The sequence below is a fragment of the Pararge aegeria genome, chromosome 19 (assembly GCF_905163445.1).
Source record: "Pararge aegeria chromosome 19, ilParAegt1.1, whole genome shotgun sequence".
Lineage (NCBI taxonomy): Eukaryota > Metazoa > Arthropoda > Insecta > Lepidoptera > Nymphalidae > Pararge > Pararge aegeria.
Window position 1 is genome coordinate 16,684,778 of NC_053198.1, and position 12,076 is coordinate 16,696,853.

The window sequence follows — 12,076 nt, forward strand, 5'->3', positions numbered from 1 at the left end:
AATTAAATATTTATAACTATTGACACCCATGCACCCCACGCTTTTTTTACAATATTTTTTTTTTTATTCACTTTTTAACACTATTCTCAATTTAAATTTATTATAATTTATTTTCTATTTTTAGTTCGGTTTTCTATAAAAAGCGTGTTTTTTAATTTTTTCCTTCATTTGGTTAGTGGTTTGTTATCATGTGCACATGACACTAGTAACCGCATTTGAGTTAACATAAAAGTAAAAGATGCCAGAAGGCTTACGTTCTTGTCTTTGGAATTTTATCTTTTATTTGAAGTTTAATATCCGTGGTGGAAACGTTTTGATATATTTGGGACTGGTCCTTAGGAATGCCTGTAGTATTCTTGTTTCGTATGCCAGGTTGGTTGCGGATTAGATGATCAAGGGAATATTTTCATATTATTTAAGGAACTCCAAATGCTATGAACAATCCGCACCACCATCCTAACTCGTTTGGGAGGAAAGAATGAGATTATTGTTTTGTTGATGTAAACATTCTATCGCTTAACTTGCAGAACAATAAACTTGCAGCAATACACTAGGTTACATTAGATAAGTATTTTATAAATTTAAAATGCATATAAACATAAAGTCTCTATAAGACTGATGTAAAAGGCATATACTAATTTCAGCATCGATGGTAGGAGAGCCGTAGCTTAATTGGAGAAAGCGCTTACGCCGCGATTGCCAGAGAGTCGCAGGTTCAAATCCTGTCGGTTCCGAAAATTTTTATATGCATTTTTAAATTTATAAAATTGATAACTACTCAAAGCGTAGGTAGGTACACTAATAAAAATTATAACAATTAGAAAAGTACCTCATTCTTTTAAAGGAGTTTTATACAATTTTACAATACCGGTTGACAACTTGGAGATGTCTCTTAAGAAGTTCAAAGTTAGTAAGCATATAGAAAAATACCCTATTACAGTATAAAAGATTACCAAAATTGTAAAAGGTTGGGTATAAATGATTGCTCTAACCAGGTTGCTGTTTCATCATCATCATATCAACCCATTTCCGGTCCACTACAGGGCACGGGTCCTACAATGGCCCTGTGCGGATTGGTGGACTCCACACACCTTCGAGAACATTATGGAGAACTCTCAGGCAAGCAGGTTTCCTCACGACGTTTCCTTTCATCGTTGAAGCAAGTGATATTTTAATTACTTGAAACGCTTTTTTTTTTAATTATTCTATTTTGTTATAGTGTAGTGCGTAGTGATGGGTCATAGATACCAAATAAATAAATAAATAAATAACTTTGAAAAGTTAGAGGCGTGCTGGGATTCGAACTCGGCCCCCCGAAAGTGTAGTCGAGCCACTGGGCTATCGCCGGTTGCTGTTTAAATAGTTTTTAATGACAATGCGAAATGGTGTTAACAAAAACACCCGGCTAAGTTTGTTGTAGGCTTCTTCTTAGACCGTTTAGAACCTTCGTAGCTTTAGTTATAAGTTTACGAATGTAGTTATCACAATCATCTCACACTACTATGTAGATATTTTTGTATGTAATGTAACCATTGCAAGTACCATCTATGGGCAACTATGGTATTTGAATAATATTTGACTTTTACTTTTTGACTTTGAACATCAACTGATATGCCATTGAATCCAAACAAAAGTATATCGTTAAGAAATAATTCGGTTAATTTTGTTTGATTGCAAACGGAACTAATAACCACTAAATATTATGTTTGTCTACGCTGCATGGGAAAGTACCAACAATACATTAAAGCACTGTGCATTAACTTAATGTCAGCCATCAGCGTCGACAGGCGTGATTAATAAGCCAAAGCAAACCAAGCCAAGCCAACACAAATCAGATAAACGGGCAAAAGTAGAGCGACTGTCAAAATGTTATTACAGTTAGCGGTTGTGGAGATGAGAGCTCACGACTCAAAACACACGTACATCGGTATTAGGAAAAGTCGGAACAGGTGTTAAAATGAACGCTAGACTGAATACGTATTTGACAGACAGTTGACGATTGAAAAGAGCTTGTGAAAATACTTTTGAATGTGATTTGAGTGCCAGCAAATATTATTAGAGTTTGTTGAGAAGGTGAAAGCTTCTGTAGACTTGTTTTTGACAGGTGTGTGGGTACTAAGATCTTCTTGATAAATATTGATGACTAGATGACACTGTTAAAAAAGTATCAACTACGGAAAGACTATTGAAAGTAATCCGAAGTGGAAATTTTTATACAAACAATTTTTTTTCGTTTGATTTTGCCCTTGACTTCAATATTACTAGCTGGTAAGTCATGATGCAGTCTAAGATGGTACCTGTTAGCCGGTATTTAAACACATACACCACGGTTTCTACGCAAGATCGTACCGGAACGCGCAATCGCTTAGCGGTACGTCTTTATCGGTAGGGTAGTAACTAGACACGTCTGAAGTTGGTGGGAGGAAAACCACCAAAAAAACGAGACCTACTCAGGCAAACAAAATGAAAATAAATATTCAAATTGATCTTACTCTAGCATAGACTAAAATCTATACAATTGATTTGAAAAAAGTTGTCAAGAGCCTATGAGCCATATAAAGAAGGTTGGGTCGCAACATAGAACGCCAATCTTCATCATCATCATATCAACCCATTAGCGGCCAACTACAGAGTACTGGTTTCCTTCCACAATAGGAATGGCTTAGGCTGTAGTCCACCACGCTGGCCCAGTGCGGATCGGTGGGCCATTACAGTTATCATGATTACGAAAATAGTTGCGTATCCGAAGACTTTCTATTATGGTCATTGCTCGAACTACAATGACCAATGTATAGTAAGAACGTGAATTCCAACTTAGGGTAGCAGCTAAGAATTTCAGTCTGACAAAACTTTGGGTTTTCCACGACAATTTAAATACGTATTTACATTTGCAATACGTAACGTGCATCGTGAGGAAATCTGTGTACCCTGCACGGAACTGAGGAATGTGCAGCAGAATCAATTATCCAAATGCTACGAAAGCATTTGCATATGTGAGTCCCAGAAATGTAGCGTTTGCAGCCTAGTCGTTCTAGTGGTTAGCATATTTGAATGAGGATCACGAAATCCTGGGTTCGATACGCGAATCGGGCCAGTAGAGCTTTTTGTGATATAGCTCATCCGGGGAAGTACAAGTGTATGGTATGGTAGTAGTCTTACCACGAGGGAAGTACTTCTTCTACTTCTTCTTGCGGCTCAGGTTCGTCTGGTCCCTGGTGTCACGTCGATCGGCTACGATCTATTGTGACGCCGCTGTCTAGATCTATCAGCAAGCGTTGGTCGCCTTCAGGAAAAGCAGCACTTTCCTTGCTGGAAGAAATTTAGCATCCTCTGGTTGCATTATGTGCTTCCCCAAAAGAGTGCTGCGTTTATGCATCAGCGCGGGGCAGGAACAGATCAAATGCAGCGGCGTCTGCGCAGCCTCCTTACAGAGTCTACATAGATCTGTGTCCTGCAGCTTTAGGTTGAACATGTGTCTATTAAGCCCACAGTGCCCCGTAAGCGCTCGCACTAGGATGCATAGGTTTTTTCTGTTGAGTGCTAACGCCTCAGAGGCGGCCCTTTTGTTGTTTGTGAGGGAAGTACTACGATCATGCTTATTTCTGCAGCTAAGCAGCATTGTTGTAATGCTGAGTTGCGGTCTGAAGGGCGTGGTTGCCGTTGTAATTATAGGCACATGAGGCTTAACACGTACGCCTCAAATTAATGGACGGGAAGGGAAGGGCGGGATTTTGCAGGATGTGCTCCTTGCATGCCCTGTGAAGTATAGCAATTTTTATAGGCGATGGTTTTCCCATCCATCTGCTTGATCCGTCAATCCTTACTTATATAATAATAATTATAATTTGTTAGTATTACAAATTACTTTCTATGTTATTACTAAAAACTAAACAAGCAAAGATATTTTACTTAATTACTATTATAACTACCTATAGATTATCTTGAAATACATGCGAAAATGTGTTTGTTTGTTCTTACTTTACGCTCTAACTAAGCAACTAATGGACTTGAATTTTTATTATAGAGTTAGTTGAAAGGACGGAGAGTAACATAAGCTACTATTGTAAAAGAACCGCGGACAACATAAAGTTAATACTTTCTATAAGGAAGAGGAAATTGGCGTCGCTGAACCTTTTGCGTCTAAGAGCACGGTAAACTTTGCATCTTAATTATTGTCACTCGTCAACTCGTATTGGAGCAGCGTGGTGGGTCAATACTGTATTTTCCTCTACGAGAGAAGGGAATGTTGAGGGTGATAGTTGCCGCTAATGATATTTGCTATGATGGGAATAATAACAGTTAGTAACAATGAGTGTAATAGGAATGCTGGTAACAAACCCGTTTCCGGTGCTGCCCGGTAGGGTGGAGCCATTAGAGCGCATGACTTGCTCGTGCGCCCTGGGAACTGACATCATAACTTATTTTATAATTTTAGACTAATCTATAATGTGGAGTATGTAATGGGTATGCACTGAGAGCAAGCGCAATATTGAAAACAATGTGCTTGGATATATGCTTACTAAATAGTTGCAAACTCTCTACTAGCACGCAGCGTTTGTTGAGAAATGTGAGACTGCTAGTTTTTAATTTACTTTCATATGTGGCAGGAATTATTGACGCCGGTAGGTCCTCCTACACGAGTTTTTCAGATCAAAAAAGAGGAAAACTGATTTCATGTGTTGTGTGATTCAATTTAAAAGCCTGCTGAGATTCAAACTCGGCCCCCGAAGTAGAGTTGAAGTCCAGTCACCGCTACAGCGTAGACGATCAATATGCACTAATAATTATTGATCTGATTCCATCCTGTATTGTGGATGTGTAATTCACGAGTGGATGTATCAATTCAGGCCTGACAAATAACTTTAACAGAAAAATCTAGGGAACTGTAAACTTAGTTTTACTGTAACTTAGTTTAGAAATTCATTAAACTCTAGGTTTTAATACAGAGAGGCGAATATAAATTAAATTCTAATGACCACATTTTTCCTCGAAGTTCAAAATTGTAAGTAAAGAATTATTATTTTTCATTGGTATCATGTAATCACATTAGAAACCCGAGCGTGGACATTAAAGCAATAGAAACATAAAGCTAATAGCCAGCCGCCATCGTTACACGACCTCTACATTTAATTTAAGGAGAGAAAACAACCCAACCTTCTCTTACCTTTTAATAGCCAAGCTATGTATTTAACTCCTTTAAATCATTTAAATAACAGTGACTAATAATAAAATGTATTCAGTAGTAGTACGAGTAGCTATAAAAGCATTTGTAACTTTTTTTAATTCAACTACCAGTTAACCCTCGACTAAGAAAGATGGTAACGGTGTAACGTGTTAGGGTTATGGCAGTTATTTTAAGCCCAGACCTGTCATCGGTTTATACGCGACATCGTACCAGAACACTGAAACGACCTGCAGCGCCACGGTGGTTATCAAAACTGCTTAAAAATAGCCTTCTTTAAAAGCTAACAAAGCAGTATGGGGCTGTGAGTACCTTAACTAACACAATACAATGTTAGTAAGCACTCTATTAAGGCCGTTTTAACTCAAACTAAAAGTTATACAAGTGTAATTATAGTCGTTTTAAAGTGTCACTTCATTGTCACAGATTATATACCTACTAACTGTTGCCCACGACTTCGTCTGCGTTTGTTTCTTAAAAATAGCCTTCTTTAAAAGCTAACAAAGCAGTATGGGGCTGTGAGTACCTTAACTAACACAATACAATGTTAGTAAGCACTCTATTAAGGCCGTTTTAACTCAAACTAAAAGTTATACAAGTGTAATGATAGTCGTTTTAAAGTGTCACTTCATTGTCACAGATTATATACCTACTAACTGTTGCCCACGACTTCGTCTGCGTTTGTTTTTGTTTTTTGATGGGGCATTCAATTTAGTTGTAGTTCCAAAAAAAAATAAAGTACTGAGTATCGCTAAGGCTTAAATGAGGTGTTTGCTGATATCCGCTGAGGAGTCCTGTCTTCTATTTCCAACCAAATTCATCAGATCTACACAAAGTTTGGGCAAAATTAAAAACATATTATATTCTCTATAGTGCAAAAATAATTATTTAAATCGGTTATAATTTGTCGGAGTTATGGTGTAAAATCGTCAAACACTTTTATCCCTCGCCCAAAAGAACCTATATTAATGTCGGGATAAAAAGTATCCTATATTACTTTTAACATTTCCAAGAATATGTGTTCAAAATTTGATGAGGATCGGTTAAGTAGTTTTTGCATGAAAGCGTAACAAACAAACTTACATTGACATTTGTGATATTAGTAGGGATAGGGATAGGGATAGGGATAGGGAAGTAGGGATATGGATAGGGATAGGGATAGTAGATCAGTCAGGGATTGGCCATATATTCTGTGTTCACGCATACCTATTAGGAAAATCAGTGTCAATTAGGGTTTCATGTTTATACGAAGCGTTGCACTTCTATAAGTTTATATACAAAGAAAGTTGATCGATAAATCATATTAAGTAATAAACGATTTTACAATCGATTAAAAGTTTTAGTATGAATTACTCTAAGAGTTACTCGCTATAAGTTACATGTGGATTTCTTTTAAGACCAGCCTGCTTTTAAAATCTTCGTAGTTTAAGGTTTAAGACAACGAATGTAGTTTTAACAATGAAAATTCTGTGTTATCGTATCAAATGTGCCTGTTTACTCGAATAAACAAAGTTTTCATATAGATTTTCACTTAGATTATAATCACTCACGGACTCACATTCTGCTTTAGTCGGGACATGGAAGGTCTGGATGTTCCTGAAAAGATTGATAAAGTTATACAAATTTTAATCAAATTCTTCATCCCACACAGACAACTCAAGCCTATATATTTTGCTCTGTATAGACTTTCTTGAGGAAAGTAGAGTTTTTTTATCAGTGAAGTGTTAATAACCATTACGGTGCTCGGCTTAACAATTACAATCGATTGTGTAGATTTACGATAACGGTCCGTAGATCGCTCAAGTATGTATTTACCTCTCCTCACGTTGCGTGCAGGTAAGCTGGAGTCACGGCATGAACTCTGTAGTCCCCGAACCTATACCGGGCGAGCCTCACGATAAACAAATTAAAACAACAAGCTCACGTTACAATTTATTACGATTGTTCTTGACGTCATTAACAGATGCCCCGTGACGGAGTAACGTGTAGTGACGCCGCAGAGTAGCTATTCCTACAGTATCCCTAGCAAAATAAATGCTCTGCTTGAAGGTTATGGTTTCCACTTACCATTGCTTGGTGCGTCAATAGGCATGATGACTCATTTTGAAAAACGTTCAGAAGTATCTACTATATCTATAAATATTTTGTGAAAAATAAAAGATTTGTTGATAAAGAAGAAATTATTACAGAAATTATTTCCCGAAAATGCTCGCCGAGAGTCGTGGTCATACTTGTCACGTCATCAGCAAATTAGATCTTTAGAAAGTCCTTGTTCCATAGTTAATGTTTGTAAGATAAAACAACTGATAGTTTCATATCACAAAATACTTAATACATGCAGAGGCTTACGAAGTTGACGCGGTACAAAATTAGTTTAAATAGACGTGACGTCATCGAATTCGGCGTTTCACCCATCATGGCGGATCGCTGGAATTTGCAGTTTTATGTATTTACTAAAAATATATTTTGAATAATTAATCAGAAAAATACAATATTTTAGCTATTCTTTGTTACTGGCATAAAACCTATTATAACTATAAATAAAAATTGCTTTTCTGTACGGTCATTAGGCCGCGGTGTTCTAGGTGCACACGTGACCGCCCGCCGCGCCTCAGACAATGCCGTATCAGGTGCACGATTAACATAAAACAAGGAACACTGCCATTTGTAAACATTATTACGAAATTTAGGTTCACCTACACTACTCTATCGGGGATTTCTCCTCGGGGACAAGTTAAGCAGCTTGTTATATAAGCAAGTAATGGCTTAAGCTCGCCAAGCTATTTTTAGTAGCGTGGTAGGTATATGCTCTATAAGAAAAGGCTCCGAAGAAAATAATCTCCCATGAGAAAAGCTGGGCCGTTGATAGGCTGAGGACCAATGCTCTTGTCTTGCAAAAGAGGATGTGATATCTTTTAGAGTATTGAAAACGTAATGAATTAAAAAATAATTGAATATAAAATTAAATTTTTTTGAGGATCATTCTGTACTATGAGTATAGATATATATGTAGTATTATTTTCAGGTAATAGTGTTTTAATATCGTGGTTCGTAGTTTTTTAATCAGCTTCAACAATAGAATTTTTTTAAAAGCTGCCAAAGTTGCTTTTGACAAACCGTTGTACCGTTTTTCTAATCCATCTAAAGTAACTAGCTTCTCCCTGCATTCGAATTTAAAATTTTTAAAGTCAAAGAGGTTTAATATTAAATGCATGATAGTCGGGTGCTTTGAACATGAAGTCTTAGTGCCAGTTTTTAATGAGATATTAGGTACATCGTGTTTTATTGCCTCATCTAATATAATAGGGCTAACTTGTGATCAGCCTGGCTATTCAGTCAGCATTCTCGGAATTCTTCACATGGACCTGTCTTCTATAGGAACTAGTTTAGGTTACAACATAAGTTTTATTGTAGCATATTCAAGGTACCTACATATAATAAGATTTGATACCAATTATATAATCAGTACAGTTATACAATCACTCGGGCCCATTATCAGCGGTCGGCGAGCAGTTATAATCAAGCGGCCAAATTCGATAAAATAGTGCGGATCACGGCTTACCCACCAATTAAGTTATTAAATGAAAGGCAGACGTCGGCTCCACTTGGGACTTTTGGTTATTAGTTGAGCGTTTGGTTAGCTTATTTTGTCGCACACTTTATAACAGCTTTTAAATGCAGACACCACGAAGTAATTAAGTACCAAGACTATGTAACAAACATGAATAAACGAACGAATGAATGAATATACCTTTATTGTACACCACAAAAAGTACCTAAATTAAAACAGAAAAACCTAACAAAACAGCGTATACAATTTACAATTTATTTTACGATCTATTCACAATAAACTTGGAGCTGTAATTGCATTGCAACTTTTAATAAAAACATCTAAGGAAATCAATTCTATCCTCTAAATTATATTTTAATTGAATTTATAGTTACTAAAGTTCTTTTACTTACATGGATTGGAGCTCGACCCGTTGAAAATTTGATAATGAACATAAAATATCCAAAAAAGCTGTCTCGTTTAACAATATTGTTTTGTTCTGTGTTCTGTGGTCTTGTATTTCGATAAAATTCCATTTTAGTTTGATCCCTTTCGTAACGAAAAGGTGTTTCTATTATTTTTCTCTTATTATAATCATAATATCCGAACTAATTTTATAGATTCAAAAGTGTGTTTGTCTGTTTTTTTGTCCTTACTTTGCATTACCATCTAAGCAACAAATTGACTTGATTTTTGGCATAGATCCTCCAAGTTAAAAGGACGCAAAGTAACATAGGCTTCTTTATATCCCATGAAAAGTAACTGTTGCCACAATTTGATAAAGAACCCTAATAAACGCACAAGTTCAAAATATTTTATTGAGTTTTGTACTGAGTTTAAGATTGCAATAATACTTCAATACGTTGTAGCAGTCGTTTGTGTCCACGTACATTATTTGGGAGACCAAGACGGAGCAAACCAGTGTGCGGTAGCGTGAAGCTCCCCGGCACCTGCCAATTAGCGCCGTCGGTGATGTGCGCGTGATTTGTGGCGTGGCGGGCGATGCTCCATATGATATACGCGTTCGCATTTTTGTCGGAGATAGTAGTGCGGAGTTTGATTTATATTTATCTTTGTCATGTTTATGTGGATTGGCCTAATAGTGGATGGCGAGCGTTTATAAAACAGTTACGGTGATGGATGGACAGAAGGTTGCTAGAGTCGTATGTACTACTATTAATGTTAATTTGAAAGTTATTGCTCTTCTGCATATCTGAGATAATTGTGTGTGTCTATAAATCTTTAAACACCCTAATCGCTTCCCACGTTTAAAACTGAAGCAATTGATCGCGACGACACCTCATGGGAAGTTGAAATCCCTGGAATGATTTATGGAAAGTCCATAGTTCGAATTCTTATACTAGCTACTCCGCAGCAGAACGCTAAATCGCGTGGTAGTAAGCTGAGTTGTGAGTCATTCATTATTCTCTGAGTAACTCAACAATTCACGGAATAATGTTATCCACTCGTCATGCAATGGAGCATTTCTAGCGTAGAAATACTATAACCTTTGCAACGTAACTCGAATCATGGATACGTTCGTCACCATTATGCCCGAATTTTTAGTGTCCACTTACGCCTCAGATTGATGAACACTGAACTATGCAGAAGTCCCTCGCATGTCCTGCGAACTGTTGCTCTAGGTATAGGCGATAGGTACTTACCATCAGGTGAACCATCCGCTTGGTTCATTGTCATTGATTTTTACACAGGGGTCTCTCTCGTATGAGAGAAGGATGTAGTGCCACTACGCTGTTCTAAGGATTATTATCGACTACTGAGCGTTTGCCGTAACTACTAACTGACTGGTACGAATATATTGCTAATGAGAATAATATGATAGAAAAGAACGAAGTTGATAAGCATATATGACGAAAACTCAATTATGAAAATTAAGCTTATGTTGCTATGCTCCGCGAAAAGCAGGAAAATCTGTACGGTATAATTTATAATTGCTTCAATCTTTATAATTAGTGAAACGTGCGTACAGAGCATATTGCCGAAGATATCTTTGCTATTGAGTATAAAGATTGAAAAAACTATACGTAACAGTGTACAGATTCTCCTGCTTCTCGCGGAGTATGCTAAATTAAGCTTCATTTTCATAATATATCATGGAATTCCTTAAAGTAACGTCTATCCAATAGAAAACTTAATAAAAATCTTCAGCATATTCTGAGAATCGACCCCAGTGCCTTTTTAGCTGTACTCGAAACATGCTAATTAGGTGGGACCTCAGTTATGTACCAAGTTATAGCATTCGTTATGTGGCAATAAGTTCGACTAATTATTATAATAGCGACAAATAACTAAAGCAATACACACATTCTGGTCGGCGGTTAATTGACGCACTTTATTACACACACTCGCGCATAAACACGCTCGAGAACAGCGCGACACCTGCGTTGCGCAAGAGGAATAAGCAAAGTGAAACCTACAGAGATATGGAGATCGTTTGAGGAAAACATTGTGCGTAAATTGCCTTCTAGAGGTGGCGAGTGCCAAGTAATTCTGTGTTAATACAAAGTGCTTAGCGTGAGATATTGTCATGGCTGGTGCGGCGACTAAAGTAGCTAACTTGTGTACACAGAATTGTGAGGTAACCTCAGCTGGGTCAGGAACTACGCGTGTCTACTCTACTTTTACTTACGCTTAAAACGATTAAGGCTCATGGTTCATCTGCACTACTTAACCAAGTAACTTGCAATCCACGCTTATTAAACGCTGAAAATATAACAAAGTAAAGAGAGCTTTTGACGACCTCCCTGATGCAACGGTGAATGCTGTGAATTTAAGCAGGAGGTCCCGTGTTCGATTCCCATCAGTTGCAATGGTCTGGTCTGGTGGGAGGGTTTGACTGTGGCTAGTTACCACCATACCGACAGAGACGTGCCGCTAAGAGATTTATTGTTCCGGTGCGATGTCGCGTAGTAACCGATTAGGGGTATGACTACCATACTACCTAACAGGTTAGGCCGCTACCATCTTAGACTGTATCATCACTTACCACCAGGAGAGATAGCAGTGAAGGGCTAACTTGTAGATGAATAAAAAAATCCTGTGCAATTTATTAATACACGGCAGAAGTGTAATTTCTGAAAAGTAGTCTACGTGATATTGAGGTGGATGTAGAGTATCAGAACTATTAGGATAAATTTAAGATTTATTATTTAGTTTCCAAAGTAACTAGAATAGGTAAAAAAATGTATAATGTTTTCTACCTCACTCTGCCCTATACATTTATGTGTTTGTTTCTTTATCTAGATATTATTCGGTTTCCTTGGTAACTTAAATACGAAAGAAAATGTGTAATGTATTCTATCTCATTCTCTCGCCTGCTGAAT